General features: G+C 40.3%; 1 protein-coding gene across 1 annotated transcript in view; it reads left to right on the top strand.

Annotated features, from left to right (window-relative positions):
• Nucleotides 1–24,251, top strand: part of RANBP9 (RAN binding protein 9) — a 72,931-nt gene that overhangs the window by 14,832 nt on the left and 33,848 nt on the right.

Here is a 24,251-nt window from a genome sequence, read left to right as displayed (position 1 = left end):
GATGTAATTGAGAAATTTGAATTTTTTGGAAAATTTTGGTAATTGAAAGAGTGGAATCTGAATATTCTAGTATAGCAGGTTTTATCTGGTTCTGCTTTAATACTCATTGAAGTTAACACTTGAGTTGATAAAATTACCAGATTTTTCTGGTAGGTTTCTTGTTAAAACGGAGAATTGGAATAAAACAATAGAAAGTTAATGACTCATTTTCCATGCCTTTCTTACACTGCCATTTTCTGAATTCCACTGAGAAGTTAAATCCTCTCAAAGATAGTTAACCAAAACCAAAAGGTGATTCACAGATATTTAATAGGGGTAGAGACTCAGAATTTTAGGTTGAGGTCAGGGAAATGTATGTTAGTACACTCTCAGCTAGTTGCAAGGATTAAGATATAGTGTAGAAGGTTCCAGTTGACAACTTCATGTAGCTGCTGGAACTAACTTTTAAAGCCATTGTCTGGTTTTGCTTTTCAACTTGGGCTCAGTGGTGTGTGGTGTGCACACAGCAGAGTACACACCTGTGATGTGTACACACAGTATACACACCACTCTGTGTGTGTATACACAGCAGAGTCACTTAAGGGACTAATAAAAATACAGTAGTTTGGGTCTTACCCCCAAAATTCCTTAATCAGTATTTTCAGGTGTAGACCTTGGACATGATGGACATTTTGAGGACACTTCACAGGGAATTTCGGTGCTTACCTCTCTCTGAATGAGAGCTGATTATATAGACTCATTGGATCGGTCCTGTGGTATTTCCTGATAAATTCATTGTGGTATCAGAGATCCTTTAAAACATCTCTAGAGTTGTTTGTCCAGCTCTCAAGGTGAAGTTACTAGAATGTGTAACTTTACCTGTATTTGGAGTGAATCATTTCACCCCTTTTAGTGCTTCTTAGGGAGAAGGCAGTGGCACCCCACTCCAGTACTCTTGCCTGGAAAATCCCATGGACCGAGGAGCCTGGTAGGCTGCAGTCCATGGGGTCGCTAAGAGTCGGAGACGACTGAGCAACTTCACTTTCACTTTTCACTTGCATGCATTGGAGAAGGAAATGGCAACCCACTCCAGTGTTCTTGCCTGGAGAATCCCAGGGATGGGGGAGCCTGGTGGGCTGCCGTCTATGGGGTCGCACAGAGTTGGACACGACTGAAGCGACTTAGCAGCAGCAGCAGCAGTGCTTCTTAGGGTTTAATTGACTAAATAAGTGTGTTCAGTAGATTATTTTTCTTCATTTGCTGAACATTATCAACGTCAGCAATATGGAAAGTACAAAGTGAAGCCTTGGATTCAACAGTAACTTTTTAACTACTTCAGTTTTCCCAGGGTGATCAAGCCAAAGATAAAATCAGAGAAGCTAAGTGTAAAGTGGTTGAGAGACCCCAGATTGAAATGGCATGTAATGGTAACCATTGCTAGTTCTACTGCTGCATACTCACCCAGTTCTTTTATACTTCAAATTATATCATTAGCTCCATAACACTGGTATTGCTCAGGATAATTCCCAGAATTCTCTTTACCTTTAATTCTACATACTCTGCATAAGCTTGACCTTATATTTTCATGGCTGCCAGTACCCTGACGAGTCTCAAATCTGAAACTGCATCTCAGGATATTCCCTTGAGCTCTGGACCAGATGTTTGTATTTGAATGTCCCATAGGCATTTAAATTTAGCTTATTTAAAATCTTTTTCTCAACCGTGGCCTGGCTCATGGTTTCACTGTTGCTAGAAACTTGCGCATTTCCTGCCTTTAACTTTCTCTGTCCACGACAGTCTCTGCCCTGCCCGTCAGGTGTCGGTCCTTTGTGCCCTGAGGGACTGAGACGCCCCGGGCGCTCCCTGTTTCGCTCTCACTCCAGTCTATAACTCGTCCACCTTCCTCCTGATACAGAACTGAAGTGTCTGTCCCTCCCTTAAGATTGTTTAATACACTGGTTACTTTGAGAGTAAAATCTAAAACTTCTTAGGATCCTGCATGATGTATGACTAATGCCTTGCTGATTTTTTAGTCTCATCTTTCTGTGGCCAGAATTTCTTTCATTTTTAAAACTAGGTATATTTTACATGTAATAAATCTTAAACTGTTTTAGCATGCAGGTCTATGAGTTTTGACAGATCTGTACAGTCTTGTAACCATCACCACAATCAGTATATAAAACATTTCCATCACCCACCAATACCCAGATTCCTCCATATCCCTTTTCAGGCAACCTTTGCCCATCTCCAGCCCCTGGCAACCACTGATTTGTTTTCTTCCTTTATAGTTTGCTGTTTCTAGGATGATATATACATGGAGTCATGTAGTGTAAAGAGTATAGTATCCTTTAAAGCCCGACATCTTTCACTTAGTGTACTGCATATGAAATTCATCCCTATTGTTGTATGTATTGGTAGATCGGTTCTTGTTATCGCTGGTTGTATGGAGGAACCAACCACAGTGTCCTTACTCACTCTTCAGTTGAAGGACATCAGATTATTTCCAGTTTTTTTGACAACTAGGAATATAGCCGCTAGAAACATTTATGTATCGGTTTTTGCATAAACGTGAGTTTTCACTTAACTTGGGTAAATACACAGGAATGGGATGGCTGGGTCGTTCGTTAAGTGTCTTTTTAACTTTGTAAGAAACTGCCAGGCTGTTTTGCAGTGTGGCTGTGCTGGCTGCCATGCCCACCAGCAGGGTGTGGAGTCCCGGGGGTGTGCCTCCTCAGAAGCCCTTGGTATTGTCAGGGTCATTTGTTTGTTTGTCTTGAATTTGCTGCCGTTCTAATAGGTACCTAGTGGTTTCTTGTGATTTTAACTGACCTTTCCCTGAGGACCAATGATGTTGAAGAATCACTAATTCTCATCTGCCCTGTTTTTTTTTTTTTTTAAACAAACTTAATAATTCTTTTAATTTTAAATTAATTTCTTGTCAACTATGGACATGGTTAAGCAAGGACGTAACGTATACTTAAGAATACTGAACTGACGAGCACAATTGAATGCAGTGCTTCTTAGGGCAAGTCTCATTTTAGCCTTCACCCTGATTAAATTTAAGGTCCTTATTTCTCCTCTCTTTCCTGAGCTACGGTGGGGGGGGCTCAAAGTGGGGCACCCAGTTTCTCTCCATTCCCACTTTCCTGCCAGCTTGGGCTTCGAGAGGCAAGCCCCAGAAGACAGAAAGTAGGGTGTTAAACAGAGCCGAATCAATATAAAGTGACCTGACAGGAGAGGGATGGGATACACTTTAGGTTAGAAAATGTTACCTAACCAAACTGGGGTCCACTTGCCCAGCACCCAGCAATGCCAGACTGCCGACACCGGGTTGTGGTGAAGACCAGTGATGAGTGCGAGCACCAAGCCAGGAGGATGGGCGGCTTACACCCCAAGACCAAACTCCGCATTGGCTTCCGGGGAGGTTTTCTAAAGGCAGCATTAGAGGTGAGGGCTCAGGGTGTATGCTCAGCCTGCGGGCTTTCTGCAGCTGTGCTGAGATAACGGGTGATGCTTTGGGAATCTTAATCATCAGCCTTCTGGTTCCAGCCTGTCCAGGGTCAGCACATAGTCCCCATCCACCTCCTGGGAGGGCTGGGGGAGGTCTTAGTTTCCACAGAACAACTCAGAGATACTCGTCAGATTGTTGTGTGTATCCCTTGAGGGAGACTGCGGCTCTGTTTTGTCACTGAACTAGCAAGCTGTCATTACTTTTTTTGAATGACCACTTTTTGTTTGTTTCTGCATTCCCTCACTTCCCTAATTAGTAACTGCTTGAATCTGCTCTTCGGAATTCAGGACACATGGAAGGGCTTTCGTGCCCGGGAAGACCTCACAAGGACCTCCTGGGTTTCATTCTCCCTTTTTCTGATACGTCTCATTCTGGAGGGGAAGTGGGGAGAGAGGAGAAAGGGAATCAAGTTTTGGATAGAGCGGTTAACCATCAACCTGGCGAGAAAGTAAAAAAATGAATTTCTCTTGTCCCTTTCCCCATTTGCCAAGCTTATTAGCTAATTTAGTACTCTTCTGTTCCTAGTTTACAGGTACGTTATTTTGGTGGCACTTTCTCTTTCCCAAAATAAGATCGTGCCTTTATCTTGCTTCCTTTCCTTTGAGGGCAGGCAAGTTATAGTACCTATACTGCTGTAATTGTCACTTATTGATCCAAGGATAAGGGACTGTTTTATATTTCTGTATTCCAGGGCTTTATTTTTAGTGGGCCCTCATATGAATGAACAAATGGATAGATGAGAAACAGCACCTACCGCCTGTATCAGATCAGATCAGTCGCTCAGTCGTGTCCGACTCTTTGCGACCCCATGAATCGCAGCACACCAGGCCTCCCTGTCCATCACCAACTCCCGGAGTTCACTCAGACTCATGTCCATCAAGTTAGTGATGCCATCCAGCCATCTCATCCTCTGTCATCCCCTTCTCCTCTTGCCCCCAATCCCTCCCAGGATCAGAATCTTTTCCAATGAGTGAACTCTTTGCATGAGGTGGCCAAAGTACTGGAGTTTCAGCTTTAGCATCATTCCTTCCAAAGAAATCCCAGGGCTGATCTCCTTCAGAAAGGACTGGTTGGATCTCCTTGCAGTCCAAGGGAGGACTCTCAAGAGTCTTCTCCAACACCACAGTTCAAAAGCATCAATTCTTCGGCACTCAGCCTTCTTCACAGTCCAACTCTCACAGCCATACATGACCACAGGAAAAACCATAGCCTTGACTAGATGGACCTTTGTTGGCAAAGTAATGTCTCTGCTTTTGAATATGCTATCTAGGTTGGTCATAACTTTCCTTCCAAGGAGTAAGCGTCTTTTTAATTTCATGGCTGCAGTCACCATCTGCAGTGATTTTGGAGCCCAGAAAAATAAAGTCTGACACTGTTTCCACTGTTTCCCCATCTATTTCCCATGAAGTGATGAGACCAGATGCCATGATCTTCATTTTCTGAATGTTGAGCTTTAAGCCAACTTTTTCACTCTCCACTTTCACTTTCATCAAGAGGCTTTTGAGTTCCTCTTCCCTTTCTCCCATAAGGGTGGTGTCATCTGCATATCTGAGGTTATTGATATTTCTCCCAGCAATCTTGATTCCAGCTTGTGTTTCTTCCAGTCCGGCGTTTCTCATGATGTACTCTGCATATAAGTTAAATAAGCAGGGTGACAATATACAGCCTTGACGTACTCCTTTTCCTATTTGGAACCAGTCTGTTGTTCCATGTCCAGTTCTAACTGTTGCTTCCTGACCTGCATACAGATTTCTCAAGAGGCAGGTCAGGTGGTCTGGTATTCCCATCTCTTTCAGAATTTTCCACAGTTTATTGTAATCCACACAGTCAAAGGCTTTGGCATAGTCAATAAGGCAGAAATAGATGTTTTTTTTGGAACTCTCTTGCTTTTTCCATGATCCAGCGGATGTTGGCAATTTGATCTCTGGTTCCTCTGCCTTTTCTAAAACCGGCTTGAACATCAAGAAGTTCACGGTTTACATATTGCTGAAGCCTGGCTTGGAGAATTTTGAGCATTACTTTGCTAGCGTGTGAGATGAGTGCAATGGTGCGGTAGTTTGAGCATTCTTTGGCATTGCCCTTCTTTGGGATTGGAATGAAAACTGACCTTTTCCAGTCCTGTGGCCACTGCTGAGTTTTCCAAATTTGCTGGCATATTGAGTGTAGCACTTTCACAGCATCGTCTTTCGGGATTTGGAATAGCTCAACTGGAATTCCATCACCTCCACTAGCTTTGTTCATAGTGATGCTTTCCAAGGCCCACTTGACTTCACATTCCAGGATGTCTGGCTCTAGGTCAGTGATCACACCATCATGATTATCTGGGTCGTGAAGATCTTTGTTGTACAGTTCTTCTGTGTATTCTTGCCGTCTCTTCTTAATATCTTCTGCTTCTGTTAGGTCCATACCATTTCTGTTCTTTATCAAGCCCATCTTTGCATGAAATGTTACTTTGGTATATCTGATTTTCTTGAAGAGATCTCTAGTCTTTCCCATTCTGTTGTTTTCCTCTATTTCTTTGCATTGATCGCTGAAGAAGGCTTTCTTATCTCTTCTTCTTGGTGAAAACCATTGGTTTTTTGGTCTGATTTTGTTTATTTCTGGTAATCTTTCTGACTGCAGTTTTAGGTCCAACCCAGTGCTTTTGGAAGCGAAGAACAAACAGTTCATTTATGGAACAAAAGCAAGTCATGTAGCTTATTTTGGCCAAGTAAGGTCTTTCTGGAGATACATTGAACTGTTATCAAGAGATACAAGAATTCCTTCCTAAAATCCTGACATTGTTGTGAAGATTTAACCAGAAAGAGCAGCTGTCAGTTTTCTTTCATTTGCAGTGATTTATGTTCATCTGAGAGTTTATTATATTTAATTTAAAATTGACTTTTTTTAAACAGTGTGTTTATCCAAGATAAATAAGTATTTGGATCCAAGATGGCAGTTTTCTTAAGAGAAATTGTCATTGTAGCAGGTTTTTTCATAAAGTGGCAGGAGTTGGGTATGAATTGCTCTTCGGTTTATTTGTAAAATGCGTGATTTCTAGGTTGCCTTGGAAAATTAGGACTATGACTGTGATGATTATGACTTGTATTTCTTCATTGCCTAAGAAGTGAGGCTTGAAGGAAGCTCCTCTTATTGAATAAAACAATATGTTTTGCTTTCTGCCTTGGATTTTCATTTATTTTCAATCTCATTTAAATGTTTATTTTCATTTAAACGTAATTTTTTTTGTATGTTCAGCAAAATAAGCTTACTTTATTACGACAAAATCACCAGTCTAGATTGTTTAATTTAAAAATGAATTTCTAACACATTTTGCAACCAGAAAATTAAGTCACATTATCTGCATAAAATCATGTTTTAGGAGACATATTTAAAGGGTATATATTTACTTTATGTTCTTGTTAATTCTTATTGACAGTCAAGATGAATTTTAATAGACTTTGTCTCATGAATGTACTTTCAGTTCAGGAATTTCATTCAGGTTTTAAATTATGCATACTAATAGAGACAGTGGAGATAAAGTTAATTATAAATGTGAGCGATAATAAAATTTTTATTTGGAAATTTTTAGAATAATTTATTATGAGTGTGATATTTTTAGCTCTTCAAACAAAATATTGATGCCATTCTGCCAGTGTGATTCAGGAGAAATCAGCAAGTAATCCAGTCTCTGTTCTGTTCCTAAATTCTGCTGATAATAAAATGTAGTCTTCAGAACATTCCTTCTGTGCTTCCTGACTTTTCTGGATTATTTCCTGGGGGAGCAGAAAAGAAATCAAAGGTCTTTTTTCCCCACCTAGCTTTAAAAGGTCTTTTCTTCTAGTTTCTGTTGGTGATAGCAGTAAAGGGAAACGCAGACGGAAACTGTGAAAAAGACATCAAATGAGCGATATATTTATTAACATAGTGAATTTAATGAATTGAACAAGAGTGATATATGGTGTATCAGGCACTCTCAGCACCTGAGTGAGTTTAAATAAGAACTTATTTGTCTCTGCCTTCTCCCTGGATTCTAGTAGAGAGCCTGGCAGCAGAAGCCCAGTGAATGCCTTAAGTGAACCAAATGTGGGTTCCTGTCCTCAAGGAATACAGAGTTCAGTATATGGAGGGGACAGTGGTGCAGGGCAGGGAGCAGGTATGTGCGAATAACTCTAGATGAAGACATAATATATTAAGTACTTAAGGAATGAGCGACAATATGGGAAAACTGAGGAGATGATGATTCTAGCTCCAGGAAACAGATTTATAAAGGAAATAGTATTTGATAGGCCTTAGAAAATGAGTTAGAATTTGAGACACTTTGTTGGGGAAGAATATTCCAGACTGTGCCAAGTGGGAGGAATGGAACCATTTGGTGTCTTTGGCTGAGGTACCTGACCCAGTGTTGGTGGCGACTTGAGGGCTTATAGTGAAGAGTTTACAGAAGTGTGAGCGGAGTTGAAATCGGGTGTTGGAGAGCCTTGATGATAGCTCTGTGGGCGAATACTCTGTAGATAGAAGGGGGCCTTCAGCCTTCTTGAATCAGGCAGTGATATTTTATCTGTTTAGAAAAACAGTACTGGGTGGGGAGGGGATACAATGTGGAAAAGAGCCAGAGATGGGAGTGAGGCTCTGAGGGTGTTGCCTAGGATTGAATTGTGATAGAGGTTAAAAAAAATAGAGGAAGAAGAGGTAGTTGCCCTTGTTGGGCACCTCTTATGTACCAGCTACTGTGCTAGGAACCTAGGGTTTTCAAGGATGTGTTGGCCGAGACTGGGTCCCTGCCTTCCAGACATGTGTCGGTAAGATGAGAAATGAGCATGGTAACACATTATAACATTATAATAATAGCTGTATGAACAAAGTAGAGAAGTGTGGTGGAGAAAGTGACCAGCTCTGTTGGAAGATGGGGTGGCAATCAAGGAAGCCTCTAGAAAGTGTGCATGTAGTTACGGAAGAGGAAGAAAGCCGAACACAAGTCTCTCTCACTTCCCTGTCCTTCAGCCACCTGCTCACCCTCCTTAGACCGGTTTCCTAGGAATCCCTCCAGAGTTCGTCCCTGAGCAGAGTTTTCAAAGACAAATAGCTGCTTTAGAAGCTGATTTAGTTACTTTTGCTAAAATACAGTGAAGTACTTTGGGATTAGAAAGATGGAGATTTGGATATTGGCTCTGCCACTAACCAGGGCTTCCCTGGTGGCTCAGACAGTAAAGAATGCCTGCAACGTGAGAGGCCTGGGTTCGATCCCTGGGTAGGAAAGATCCCCTGGAGGAGGGCATGGCAACCCACTCTGGCCTGGAGAATCCCATGGACAGAGGAGCCAGCTGGCCTACAGTTAATGGGGTACAGAGGGTTGGATTCGCCTGAGCGACTACATCACTTTCACTTTTCTGCCACTTACTAGCTCTGTGTCCTTGTACTTTTTGACAAACTTTTTTCCCCTTTTCTGTAAAATGGAAACAGTGCCAACCTCATAGGATTGTAAATAGTTCAGGTAAAGCAGCTATTGCAGTGCCTGCTGCAAATGCTTGATGCTGCTGTTGCCGATGGAGAAAGAGAAACACGAAGGTTTGTGGCAGTTTTAATGGGGAATGATAACGATTGGATTTGCATGTTGGGACAGTTCCTCTGATACAGAAAAGAGAGGTCTGAGAGACACAGGATCAGTTGGGCCATTATGATTTTGAATTGGCTTAATCTGTGTGGTGGCGTTAGTGACAAAAATAAATGGATTTGTTAGCTCTTTAGGACTTTAAAGAAAACGAAAAGGCTTGATTAGGAAGTGGGAATAGTAAGGGTAGCTGTTAAAAAGCAAAGAATGAAGGGTGGTGACTGGGACAGTCAATTAGATAGATGGTGCTGTGACTGAATATAATAAAGAATACTGGAGGGAAATGGAGCTTTGAAATTGCAGATAATGGGAACAGTGTGAGACATCCAGATGATGAATTAATAGTAGGGCTTTGACTAAAAATAAATGGGATTTAGGAGAGAGAAAAGCTGTCAGTGGATTTTGGAGTTATCAGAATGTAGGTTGTTGAAGCCATGAGGATTGATATGATCATCCAAGTATGTGGCGTAAAAAAGAGGAGGTTGGAGGATGGACATCTGAATCACCACATTTATAGGAAATGTAGAAGGGTGTTAATAGCTAAGAATTCTGAATAGGGATGGTCAGAGTCAGAACGAAGGTCGTGGAGAGTCCTGGGTGTTAGAAGCCAAGGAGGTCAGTTAAAAGGAGAACTGAAGTGTCTGCTGGTCGGTCACTGTGGAGGTGGTTAATCCTTGTTGTAGCAAATTCCTTAAAGTTGGGGTGGGAGTGAGTGCAGTGTGTTAGAAAGTTAGAGTACGGGACGGAGTTAATGGAGCCAGAGGGCTGCCTAGCTGTGTGGCTATTATGGGAAATAGTCATTTTCTGTCCCTTCAGAAAAACAGGAAGAAAATTACATCTTGTATAAATTCTATTAATGATTCAACTTGTTTCCTTCCAGTGTTTATATATACACTTTTATTACACAGCTCTAGTCTTCCTTAAACAGTTTTATAGCCTATTTTTATTATTGACTTACTTACTATGTATTTTTTAACCTACTTACAGGTGTAAGCCTTTTGCTATAAGATTAAAAGCTCTGGTCATCTTTCTTCTTTTTGCTTTATTTTTTTCCTGAAGTATCATCTATTTTGAAGTAGAATTAATGTGTCAAAAGAAGGAGTATGTACACTTTTAGATACATGATGCAATGGCCAAATTACTCTCTAGAAAAATGAGTTCAACTTCTGCTTGGGCAGGAGAAGCTTGGTCATATGTGTAAATTAAGGAGAGGGAATCTCCGGGGAATCCAAGGCAAGTTGAGGAAACAAGCTCCTTTGCTGATGGAGTGGGGTTGAGGGGTTAAATATAAGTTAGGAATGTGGGCTGGAATATGCAGTTGATTAGAACAGAAACATCTCTGCTTTGGGGAGCCTGTCTTGACAGCCTTTGCACCTCCAAACTAGGTTAGACTCCTGTTTTATCTGATTACATAGCACTTCTACCCCCCGTCATAGCATTTCATCATATTCATAATTATTTATGTAAGATCTGTCTTCCTTGTCAGAGTGTGGGCTCCACTAGAGCACAGACTTTTGTCTTTTTCACAACTTAATCTCTGTTGTCCCACACATAGTTACTTAGTAAATATACATTGATCAGAGAAGTAAAAATGTTGAACTGTGAGATCTAAAACCATGAATTTGTTGTGACAGCAATTTACATATGTAACATTATTTTTCACTCTGTACTCAGCTGGCCGGGGAGGAAAGTTGAATTGCATGATTGATGCAGAATGGAAAATTACAGTTTAGGAAGTTAGAAGAACAGTTGTAGTAGTTGAGGTTTACTGGTGAAGGAACTTTCAAACGGACAGTTTTAGTTCAGGCTGGGTGAAGGAGAAATGAAATCAGTAAAGAGCCAGCAGAAAAGTAGGCAGGATGGAGACATTTGAGGATTGCTGCTTCTCGTGAAGTTTGAGAAGAGGCGTGGTGGGATTTCTGTGGTGGGATTTCTGCGGTGGCGTTCCTGGAGCTGCCAGGCAGGGTGTGCCAGTGACAAAGGGCCTGCATGAGGAGGGGGAGGAGGGCTTTGGGGATGGTTTTTTCACTCGTGCGTCCTCAGTGCTCAGAACAGTGTCGGGCACAGAACAAGGGCCTGGGTGCAGGCGGCAGGAAGAACAGCTTTTCCTCTGCACATCCCAGCCCTGTGGCACGTGCAGAGTATAGCTGTTGGTGTTTATAAAATGGGACAAGGGGAAGCTTGGGTTTTGGATACTTTCCTACATTTTGAAACCACCAAAGATGCTTGGGAGCTGCATTTTTGATGGTGAGGAAGAAAGTATTATTTAACAAGTGCCTAGTGAATGTGGGAAAAGTGCCCGAGAGATATATAACCACCACGTTTCTTAAATTATTCTTGAGTTGGTTATCTGTCTTCAGTGTTGTTGAAATCCCAAGTCAACTCTATGCCTGCTCCATCTCTTATTTTATGTCCAGCAAATGCATGTGGATTTTTTTAAAGAACATTTTCTCCAGTAGTAAGGTAATGTATTCTTCCAAGGAATGTGTGTGTGTGTGTGTGTGTGTGTGTGTGTGTGTGTGTGTCATTGCATGCAGCATGTGGGATCTTAATTCCCTGATCAGGAATCAAACCCCTCCCTTGCATTGGAAGCCTATTGGAGTCTTAACCAGCGGACCACCAAGGAGGTCCCCTGCTGGTGTCTTCTTATGCAAAAGAGAAAATCAGACAAATCCTGTGAAGGAGAAAAAAGCATAACTACTTTAAGGAGCATTTTCAGTCCTACCACTCATACTAAACTACAGTTGATATTTGGGGATATATTCGGATATATTCTGCCTTTTTTCCTTCTATTTAAACAAATTTTAACATTAGTCTAAGAATGAAAATTTGGTTTAAGATATATGCGAATCGTGTATACCACTACCTATACTTAATATGAGTTTAATTAAAAATTGAGAGAAAATCCCCTTTTGATAGTGTCTTGAAGACACCCACAGTCTTTCAATATAGCATTCAGGTTGTATTTGTTGTTCGTGTTTGGTCCCTGAATCGTGTCTGACTCTTTGTGGCTCCATGACTGTAGCTCTCCAGGCAAGAACACTGGAGTGGGTTGCCATTTCCTTCTGCAGGGGATCTTCCCTACCCAGGGATCAAACCCAAGTCGCCTGCATTAACAGGCGGATTCTTGAGCACAGAGCCACCAGGGAAGCCTGTTAAGGTAGTATAGCTTTGTCGTAATGAATATGTTATTATTTAGTCATATTTCAGTTATACAGAATCAGAAAACAGTTTGTAACCAGTCCATTTATGTTTATTTCAGATATATTGCATGCTTGCTGTTTGCCTACTGCTGAAATCACTTACATAAAAGTAAATGTTCCAGAATAGAGAGACGTGATGTGTTAGTCCTGGACCTTCTGATTTTCTGTGGGTGATTTGGCACTTGGATAGGTTTTTCAGGAGGGCCATTGAGATATTTAAAGTGATGACAGAGTAGTAACTGTTTGGGATAGAAGCAGAGGCTGGCAAGGAGTTGTCCCTCATCCTAGGGCTGCCCTCTCTGTGATTTAGATGGTGCGGAATCTCAGCAGCTTTCCTTGTGTCAAGAAAAGTTAATACAGTGAACACTCACATGCCACCTTAATTTTAGAGTTAGGATTTTGCTCTATTTGCTTTATCCCAGATCTGTCCATCCAGGAATACTTTTTTTTTTTTTCCTAAATGCACTTCAAGGTCAGAGTTTCCAAACCAGTTTTAATTCTCCAATTTTACACTTGAATCTCTCTTTTCTTACTCTGAAAATCTTGTTTCTAATCCTATTGACATGATTTGCTTTGTCCTAGAACATAAGTATACATTTCTGAATGAACATACCAATACTGTTACTAAAAGAATGTTGAATACCACGTGGTTTTTTACAGTTTCACACCAATTGACATTTATTAGTTTCACTTGTTTACATTTATCTTCATTTATAGGGATTGCTTTTTTCTTTTTGATTTTGGTTTAAATAACACATCTGAACATTTACATTGTTTGTTCACAAATTAAAACTGTACAAGAAGGCCCTTCACAGAAGGCCCCCTTGACCCTGGTCTTCCCCCATAGGTAACCATTTTCACTGATTCTTGTTTTTTTCTATTATTTCCTTTTGAACTTACAAGCAAATATGCCAGAGAAGACTATGAATGGATCTCACAAGTCACTGGTGACACTAATTGCCTGTAGATACGGGGAAGTGGTTAGGTGGAAATAGGAGTGAAAGGAAACTGTAAACATTTTCGTCACATTTGAATTTTGGTTTTTTTATTATGATGTGGTCTGTTTGCCTTTTTTTTTTTTTTTTTAAAGGTGGGGCATTAGTATATTTTTACATTTAGAAAATTACTTTATAGTAATAGCTGTAGTCTCCTCTTTAAAGATATTCTCTGTTGTGAGCAGTGGTGAGCAGTAATGGAATTAATTACTAGCCTCTTTTGGATCTTCCCTTCCCGCTTTCCTAGAATCTTTTTGTTGAGTTTTTTGGATAACCAGCCTTGAGGTTTCTTTGCTGAGGGGCAGGGTGGGAATCTTTCCAGTCCTCCTCTTTATTGATTGAAGTATAGTTGCTTTACAGTATTGTATTAGTTTCAGATGTACAACGTAGTGATTGAGTATTTTTATAGGTTATACTCCATTTAAATTACTATGAAATATTGGCTATACTTCCTCTGCTATACAGTATGTCCATGTGGCTTATTTAGTGTATACATAGTAGTTTATACCTCTTAATCCTCTACCTTTATCTTGTTTTCTGTATCTGTGAGTCTGTTTATGTTTTGTTATAATATTTATGCCAAAGAATGCTCAAACTACCACACAATTGCACTCATCTCACACGCTAGTAAAGTAATGCTCAAAATTCTCCAAGCCAGGCTTCAGCAATATGTAAACCGTGAACTTCCTGATGTTCAAGCTGGTTTTAGAAAAGGCAGAGGAACCAGAGATCAAATTGCCAACATCCGCTGGATCATGGAAAAAGCAAGAGAGTTCCAGAAAAACATCTATTTCTGCCTTATTGACTATGCCAAAGCCTTTGACTGTATGGATCACAATAAACTGGGAAATTCTGAAAGAGATGGAAATACCAGACCACCTGACCTGCCTCTTGAGAAATCTGTATGCAGGTCAGGAAGCAACAGTTAGAACTGGACATGGAACAACAGACTGGTTCCAAATAGGAAAAGGAGTACGTCAAGGTTGTATATTGTCACCCTGTTTATTTAACTTCTATGCAGAGTACGTCATGAGAAATGCTGGACTGGAAGAAACACAAGCTGGAATCAAGATTGCCGGGAGAAATATCAATAACCTCAGATATGCAGATGACACCACCCTTATGGCAGAAAGTGAAGAGGAACTCAAAAGCCTCTTGATGAAAGTGAAAGTGGAGAGTGAAAAAGTTGGCTTAAAGCGCAACATTCAGAAAACGAAGATCATGGCATCCAGTCCCATCACTTCATGGGAAATAGATGGGGAAACAGTGTCAGACTTTATATTTCTGGGCTCCAAAATCACTGCAGATGGTGACTGCAGCCATGAAATTAAAAGACGCTTACTCCTTGGAAGGAAAGTTATGACCAACCTAGACAGCATATTCAAAAGCAGAGACATTACTTTGCCAACAAAGGTTCGTCTAGTCAAGGCTATGGTTTTTCCTGTGGTCATGTATGGCTGTGAGAGTTGGACTGTGAAGAAGGCTGAGCCCCAAAGAATTGATGCTTTTGAACTGTGGTGTTGGAGAAGACTCTTGAGAGTCCCTTGGAGTGCAAGGAGATCCAACCAGTCCTTTCTGAAGGAGATCAGCCCTGGGATTTCTTTGGAAGGAATGGTGCTAAAGCTGAAACTCCAGTACTTTGGCCACCTCATGCAAAGAGTTGACTCATTGGAAAAGACTCAGATGCTGGGAGGGATTGGGGGCAAGAGGAGAAGGGGACGACGGAGGATGAGATGGCTGGATGGCATCACTGACTTGATGGACGTGAGTCTGAGTGAACTCCGGGAGTTGGTGATGGACAGGGAGGCCTGGTGTGCTTGAGATTCATGGGGTCGCAAAAAGTCAGACACGACTGAGCGACTGGTCTGATATTTATTCCTTTTATATTTTAGATTCCATATATAAGGGTAACATATAGTATTTGTTTTTCTTTGTCTGACTTATTTCGCTGAGCCTACTACTCCGCAAGTCCTCCATGTTGTTGCAAGGGGCAGAATTCTTGGCTGCATGGCGCTGTGTGTGTGTGTGTGAGATCACATCTTCATCTGTTTGTGTGACACTTAAGTTGCTTCCATACCTTGGCTGTTGGAAATAATGCTGCCGTGAACACTAGGGTGCATGTATCTTTTAAAATCAGTGTTTTCATTGTCTTCAGGAGTGGAATTGCTGGATCACATGGTAGTCTGTTTTTAGAACTATTTTTAATTGACTACACCAATTTACATTCCCATGAACAGTGTACAAAGGTTCCCTTTGCTCCACGTCTTTGCTAGTATTTGTTATTTGGGGTCTTTGATGAGGGCTGTTCTGACAGGTGTGATGTGATAGCTCACTCTGGTTTTGACTGCTTTTCCCTGATGACTAACAGTGTGAAGAACCAGCTTTTGGGTTTTTTTTTTCCTCAGGTTTCCTGTTTTCAATTTCATTGATTTCTGCTCTGATTTTTATTATTTCTTCTCTTCCTAGGCTTTTATTTTTCTTAATTACTGATTTCCTAAGATAGAAGGATAAATTATTGATTTTAGATTATTATAATGTTCAGTACTATAGATTTTCCTGGAAGTACCTTTTTTAAGCTGCATCCCACAAATGTTGATAAGTTATGTTTTCATTTTTATTTAGTCTAAGATATTTTAAAATTTCTTTTGAGAAATCTTCTTTGTGACTTTAGCAGTGTGATGCTTCATCACTAAATAATTGGAGATTTTTCAGCTTTTGATATCTTGTTCAACTGCACTATTGGTTTCAGAGTATCCCTTGTATTATTTCAGTTTTTAAAATGTGAATCTGATCTTTCCTGGTCAATGTTTTTTGTGAACTTGAAAAGAATGTGTATTCTGATGTTTCTAGATGTGGATGTCAATGAAATCCAGTTGACTGATGGTGTTCTCTATATCCTTACTGGTTTTCCTCCTGCTGTCTGCCAATTACAGATGTCTCCAGTTATAATAGTGGATTTGACTGTTTTTCTGGGTAATTCTATCAGTTTTTGCCTCACATCTTGTGACATTTTGTTACTAGATGCATCAACATTAAGAATTGTTGTGCCTTCTTCAAGAATTGACACCCCACATAATGCTTCTCTTTATCCCTGATAATTTTCCTGGTTCTGAAATCCGCTTTGTTTGAAACTAGTATAACTAGTCCAGCTGTCCTTTGATTAGTATTAGCACAGTGTACCTCTCTGCATCCCTTCATGTTAATCTGTCTGTGTCTTTATTATAAAATAGGTTTCTTGTAGACAGCACTGGTGGGTCTTATTCTCTTACTCAGTCCGTCAGTTTCTTTTGGTTGTTGTATTTAGACCTCTCACGTTGAAAATGTTGTTATAGTTGGGGTGGTATCAGCCTTTACAGGTGACGCAGATGCTTTCTGACAGATTGTAACCAATCGCTCCTTCTCAGCAGTACCAGCTACGTCACCGCTGCTTTTCTGCTTGCTTCTGAGCACCCTTGACATAACAATACTGTACCCAGAAGCACGGCCGTGTTCGCCAGACACATGAACTAACTTACGTGCCTGGACATGTGAACGCACGTTTGCATCTCAAAGTTCGCAGCTTGAAGATTCGTATGTAGGGGGCTTACTGCACATACTACCACTGTAAGCTTCTTGTCCATCGAGTCTTCTCACTCTGTCACTGCTGTTGAGTTTGAGCTTGTTTTTGTATGTCATGCAACACCTCAGACAGCTGCCAGCTGTCCTGGTTCACTCCTGGTTGTGAGCCACAGCTCTGCACATCTGGTGTTGCAAATCTCCCCTGTCCAATAACTCCTTCCACCACTTCTCAACTCACAAGCTTCAGTTCTATTTCACCAACTTCCCCGAGTAACCTTTAGGTCTTTCTCAGTGTAAGGTGCCGTATTTATTATAGTATTTATGTATTTATTGACAATTCAGCGTGTGTAAAACCATTGTTATTGAATTTTGGTAGTTTTTAATTGGATTTTTACCTTTTTAAAAAAAGATAGGATGAAGTTTTTGAATGTTGTGCTCTTAAACCCATTTGCTCCTTAAGCACTGTGGTTTTTATTGCATGATGTTGTATACTGCAATGATTTTAAGGAACTCAGATGTCATGATAATAGCAGAACTGACTGTAATTGCTGTATCCCATATCTGCCCATTCCTCTGTCCACCCAGCCATCCATCTTATTTTTTAATGCATTTCGAAGTAAGCAGACTTACGTCCTAATGATTATGGCATGCGTAGCGTTAACTAGAGTTTGATACTTGCTTACTGCTCTTTTAAAAATTATCATAAAAGTTACGTACTGTGAAGTCTGAAGTGTACCATTTGATGAGTAGAAGTGTTTCCTCCTCCTCTTTCCCAGTTAGGCCGTGTCCTCACTGTCTCAGAAGTGCCATTGCTTTCCTTTTGCCAGTTCCAGAGCTTCATATACAGGCAGACTTTGGAGAAATGGCAGGTTCAGTTTCAGACCACCACAGTGAAGCAAATATCACAGTAAAGCAAGTCCCATGAATTTTTTGGTTTCCCAGTACAAATGAGTTATGTTAACATTAAACTATCATCTGTTCATTGTGCAATACATAATGTCAAAAAAAAAAGTATATCCCTTAATTTAAAAGTACTTAATTGCTAAAAATGCTAATAATAATGGAAATGGTTGAAATATTACAAGAATTCCCAAAACGTGATAGAGACGCAAAGTGAGCGGATGCTGCTCGAAAGTCGGTGCTGACGGACCTTGTGGACGCAGGGTTGCCACAGACCTTCATTTGGTTGTTTTACAACTGTACAGCTGTTTTACAGCTGTATCTGTGAAGCTGAATAAAATGAGGTGTGTCTGCAAAAGGCGTCACAGAGCGTAGACCCTTTTGTCGATTTCTTTGATTCAGGATTGCATTTTTTAGGTCATCTGTGTTGTGTGTATCAGTACTTCATTTTCCATTTTATTTCTGAGTAGAACATGCCAGTTTGTGAATCCGTTCACTTGTTGATAGATACGTGGGCTGTTTGAGTTTTTCCTCTTTTGTGAAGAAAGTTCTCAGGAGCATGGTTAGACAAGTGTCTAGGTGCACGTGTTGCCTTCGTTTCTCTTCTGAGCGGAGCTGCAGGGTCTAGGGGTGAGCATCCACTCAGACGTACGAGAAACTGCCAGCCGTGTTCCCAAGGAGTTGCCCCATTGTACGTTCCCACCAGCAGTGTGTGAAAGTTATCCTTGTGCCAAGTTCTTGGCAGTGCTGGTGTGGCCAGTCTGAAACTGTCACCACCCTGCTGGCTGTGTGCTGGTGCCCTGTGGGGTTTAATTTCCCTTCTGTGGTGACCAGTAGTCACTGCAGTGCAGCGCTTCCACGTGCTTCGTGTTTATTTGCAGTTTTCTGTGATATTTTGTGAAGTGTCTATTGAAATCTTTTGTTCGTTTATAAAAATTAGATTGTCTTATGTCTTTGGGGCGAGTTTAATTTTGCTGATGTCTGACTTACGAGTTTGTTATTTTGTGCTTCTTGCTTTCTGTGTCCTAATAGGTATTTGCTTTATCCCCGTGTAAGTAAGATACTTTTACACGTTTTCTTTTAGAAGCTTTATACATTTAATCTTTGTGTTTAGGACTGTGATTCATTTTCAGTTGAGTTTTATGTATCGTGTGAGGTAGAGATCAATGTTGACTTTTCCAAATGGATACCAGTTCTGTCACTGTTGATAGAAAGACCTTCCTCACTCTTTGGGACTGTTTGGCACTCCTGTAAAAATGTTAAGTGACTGTCTAAGTGTGGGACTCTTTTGGGTCTCTTTCTGAATCCATTGCGTTGATTTGTTTGTTGATTCTTAATGCCAGTACCACACTGTCCTGATTACTCAGGTTTATGCTAGGTGAATCTTGAGGTCAAATGATGTAAGTCCTCCGTCTGTATTCTCTTTCGTACTTTCTTTTGCATATTTTAGATCCTGTTTATTTCAAACGTTAGAATAAGCCTGTCGGTTTTATAGAAACCTCCTAGCATGAGTATAATTGGATTGCATTGACTCTAGAGATCAATTTGGAGAGAATTGTAGCCTTAATAATATTGAGTCTTCTAGTCCATAAATGTGATGTATCTCTCCATTTATTTACATCTTCTTTAATTTCCCCATCATTGTTTGGTAATTTTCAGCTGAGAAATTCTACATGTCTTTTGTTCAGTTCTTAAATGTTTTATGCTTTCTGGTCCTTTTGTAGATGTAATTGTTTTAAAATTTTATCTTTTTAGTGTTTGCTGCCAGTATATACAAATAGAGCAGATACTTTTATATAGTAATTCTGTATCGTGCACCTGTATTTAAATTCACTTATTAACTTTACTGATTATTTTGTGTTTATCTTTTGTTAAAGTAGTGTTATTTACAGATAAAGTCAGATTTATTTCTTCCCCTTTTTCTTCAATAGGATGTTTTCATTAGATGAATATATTTATGTCTATATTTAGCTTTTAGCAATAAGCTATGCTGAACTCTAAAAATGTCATACCATTAATGTATGCAATATTTTTTAGTCAAATTAACCATTCATTTATTCATTCATTCGAAAATGTGTGTTGAGCACCTCCTCTGTGCCAGTCCTCCACTCTGCACGGAGAATAAAATGCTAATAGTCACAGTAACACAGTCCTTGTTATAAATTTGGCACACCTCTGAGTTGTTCCTTGCGTGTGAAAGCCAATGAGGTAGGTTTCGTTATTATCAACAGAATGTTAAAATGAGTAACTTGGCCAGTAAGTTCTCTTTACTCTTGACTAGGGGTCATGTTATACTGTGTCTTTATATGTCAGGTAATTTTGAATTGCATGTTGTAACTGGATTATAATTTTTAAAATTAACAATATTTTTTCAGTAAGTTTAATGACATTTCATAATTTTCTTTGCTAATTGTCATTTCTTTGTCGCACACATTTCCTTCTGGTTTCGCTGGACTTCCTACTGAAGTCTGTTCTCAAATAGTTCTTTTGTGAGCATTTGTGGATAGTAGAGTTTTAGCTTTTTATGCCATAGAATGCCTTGTTTTGCCGTCATTCTTGGATGAGGCTTTACCTGGGATTAGATGCTGGGTTGACAGTTCTTTACTCTAGGTGCTTTGTGCCGTTGTTTACTGTCACCAGCTGCTGCTGGAGAGCAGTCAGCTTTCGTTTTCATTGTCATTCCTTCTGACATGATCTGCCTCTCTCTTGGAAGCTTTTAGGATTTTGTTTGTATCGATAGTCTATAGTGTGTGTGTGTGGATCTATTTTTACCTTTCTCAGTGTGTGATGTGCACTTTCAACTTAACCAAAATATTTTTTAGTTGTGGGAAATCACTAGCTAAACTATCTCAGTAAATACTGGTGTTCCACTGTACTTTTTAATAATGGTGATTCCATTTTTTTTCTTTAACATAATCCTAAATGTATGTATTTTTTAAATGCTTTTTCTTTTTAATCGTACTCTCCATTGATGTCTTCTAGAATGAATTCACATTCCAGTTGTGTATTTCGTTGGTCTTATGTACCTTTTTGGGGGGCTTCCTGTGTAGCTCAGCGGGTTAAGAACCTGCCGGTAGTGCAGGGGACTCTGTTCGATTCCTGGGTTGGAAAGTTCCCCTGGAGAAGGGATAGGCTACCCACTCCAGTGTTCTTGGGCTTCCCAGGTGGCTCAGACAGTAAAGAATCTGCCTGCACAAGAATATACAATGGAGAAAAGACAGTCTCTTTAACAAGTGGTGCTGGGAAAACTGGTCAACCACTTGTAAAAGAATGAATCTAGAACACTTTCTAACACCATACACAAAAATAAACTCAAAATGGATTAAAGATCTAAATGTAAGACCAGAAACTATGAAACTCCTAGAGGAAAACATAGGCAAAACACTCTCTGACATAAATCACAGCAGGATCCACCTCCTAAAGTAATAGAAATGAAAGCAAAAATAAACAAATTAAACTTAAAAACTTTTGCACAATGAAGGAAACTATAAGCAAGGTGAAAAGACAGCCTTCAGAATGGGAGAAAATAATAGCAAACGAAGCAACTGACAAAGAATTAATCTCAAAAATATACAGGCAGCTCATGCTGCTCAATTCCAGAAAAATAAATGACCCAATCAAAAAATGGGCCAAAGAACTAAACAGATATTTCTCCAAAGAAGACATACAGATGGCTAACAAACACATGAAAAGATGCTCAACATCACTCATTATCAGAGAAATGCAAATCAAAACCACAATGAGGTACCATCTCATGCCAGTCAGAATGGTTACTATCAAAAAGTCTACAAACAGTAAATGCTGGAGAAGGTGCGGGAGAAAAGGGAACCCTCTTACACTGTTGCTGGGAATGAAAACTAGTACAGCCACTATGGAGAACAGTGTGGAGACACCTTAAAAAACTGGAAATAGAACTGCCATACGACCCAGCAATCCCACTGCTGGGCATATACACTGAGGAAACCAGAATTGAAAGAGACACGTGTACCCCAGTGTTCATCACAGCACTGTTTATAATAGCCAGGACACGGAAGCAACCAACCTAGATGTCCATCGGCAGACGAATGGATAAGAAAGCAGTGGTACATATACACAATGGAGTATTACTCAGCCATTAAAAAGAATACATTTGAATCAGTTCTAATGAGGTGGATGAAACTGGAGCCTATTATACAGAGTGAAGTAAGCCAGAAAGAGAAACACCAATACGGTATATTAACACATATATTAGAAAGATGGTAATGATGACCCTATATGCAGGACAGCAAAAGAGACACAGATGTAAAGAACAGACTTTTGGACTCTGTGGGAGAAGGAGAGGGTGGGATGATTTGCGAGAATAGCATTGAAACATGTATATTAGCATATATGAAACAGATCGCCAGTCCAGGTTTGATGCATGGAACAGGGTATTCAGGGCCGGTGCACTGGGATGACTCTGAGGGATGAGATGGGGAGGGAGGTGGGAGGGGGGTTCAGGATGGGGAACCCATGGCTGATTGATGTGAATGTATGGCAAAAATCACTACAGTATTGTAAAGTAATTAGCCTCCAATTAAATAAATTTTCTAAAAAAAGAATCTGCCTGCTTTGTGGGAGACCGGCGTTCAATTCCTGGGTTGGAAAGATACCCTGGAGGAGGGCATGGCAACCCACTCCAGTATGCTTGCCTGGAGAATTCCCATGGACAGAGGAGCCTGGCGGGCTACAGATCATGGGGTCTCAAAGATTCGGACACAGTCAAACATGGTACATTTTTGGTGTATTTTAGAATTTTGTTTTTGTGGCATTATTTTAATTAGGAAGGTAAACATTTTTCTTCACTTTGTTTATCTAGTTCTATACTTTTCTCTTTATTACAGTTTATAGTTGCTTTCTAACTCCTGGGCCCTCAGTCGAAAGCCTGGTCTGCATTAGGGTTTCCAGGTTCTTTATTCAGGGTGAGTGTTGCAGGGTGAGTCACAGATGGAGTCAGTAACTTTGTCCAGCTCTTAGCTGCTCCTTCTCCCTCCCCCTTAACTAGGCCACAGTGTCAGATGAGCTTTAGCCAAGGCCGCGGGTGGTATCTGTGTTTTCTTCCCTTCAGGAGGGGAGCCTCTTCCCTGTGGGCTCTAAGCAGTGAGCAGGGCTGATGATCCACTGTGGAGCCCTGTTAGCCTCGGTGCCTCAGGAGGAACTCCTCCCCGTTCATGGGTGTCCGCAGGCCCAGAGCTGTCCCTGCTTACTTTGTGCTGCTTCTTGGAGGCTCTCTTGTAACTCACTACTTTCTTTAAACATAAATAATTACATTATATGCTGTATTTTCAACAGAGGGGCTGAATCAGAACACCAACTTATCGAGTCTCGACTAGACATCCAACACGTTTCTTCTTGTTTTGTCATTGTTGTGTGCCTGGACACACAACTCTTGTTGGTCATACTGCACTTGTGAATTCCATTATCTGTGAATGGTAATATCTAGTAGGACAGACACTAAGTTATCTTTTATTTAACTTTGTCTTGATCACAATTTTCTATTTTTACATAAGAACTTTAAAATCACCTTGTCTAGTTTTAAAAAGATAGACTCATTTGGAGTCTTATCTTGAACCTCAGTACACATATATATTGATTTTAGAAAGATTGCTATTCTTACGCTGTTACGTTATCCAGATACTCAAATACTCGTTTATTATCACTTTTAAGATAGCACTTTTGAGCTTTACTTGAGCTCTTTATTCATACGTGCATGCTAAGTCCCTTCAGTTGTGTCCGACTCTTTGCAACCTTATGGATGTAGCCCGCCAGGCTCCTTTGTCCATTGGATTCTCCAGGCAAGAATTCTAGAGTGGGTTGCCATTTCCTTCTCCAGGGAATATTCCCGACCCAGGGATCGATCCCGTGTCTCTTAAGTCTCCTGCTTTGGCAGGCAGGTTCTTTACCACCAGCATCACCTGGGAAGCCTCCATCCTTAATGATACCCCTGTTTTATAGTGTCTGTGGTTATTATGATGGGTATCTATAGATTCTCCTTCCTTTCTCTAGCTGATTATTACTAGGAAAGAAATTAAAATATTTCTCTTACATTCAGTCATTTTCCAAAAGTGTATTAGTTGCTCAGTTGTGTCAGCTCTTTGCGACCTCATGGACTGTAGCCTGTCAAGCTCCTCTATCCATGAAATTCTCCAGGCAAGAATACTGGAGTGGGTGTCTATTACCTTCTACAGGGGGATCTTAAATTTTCCCAAAATACCTAGTTAATTCTAAAAACTTATATTCCATAGTTTCCGAGGTATATAATCAGAGCAACTACAATTAATATAATTTTATATCTTGTAATATTTATACTTATCTAGTTCTCTTATTAAACTAAAACCTCTAAGACAATGTTTAAAAGTTGTAGGCATCTCTATGCCTGATTTTATTGGAAATGACTTAAGTGTTTCACTGTTGAATACCTTGCTTGTTGCGTTCAGTTCAGTTCAGTTCAGTCGCTCAGTCGTGTCCGACTCTTTGTGACCCCATGAATCGCAGCA

The sequence above is a fragment of the Bos mutus genome, chromosome 23 (genome assembly GCF_027580195.1).
Source record: "Bos mutus isolate GX-2022 chromosome 23, NWIPB_WYAK_1.1, whole genome shotgun sequence".
Taxonomy (NCBI): Eukaryota; Metazoa; Chordata; class Mammalia; order Artiodactyla; family Bovidae; genus Bos; species Bos mutus.
Note: the sequence above shows the minus strand (reverse complement) of the source record. Positions and strands in the feature narration are given on the sequence as shown.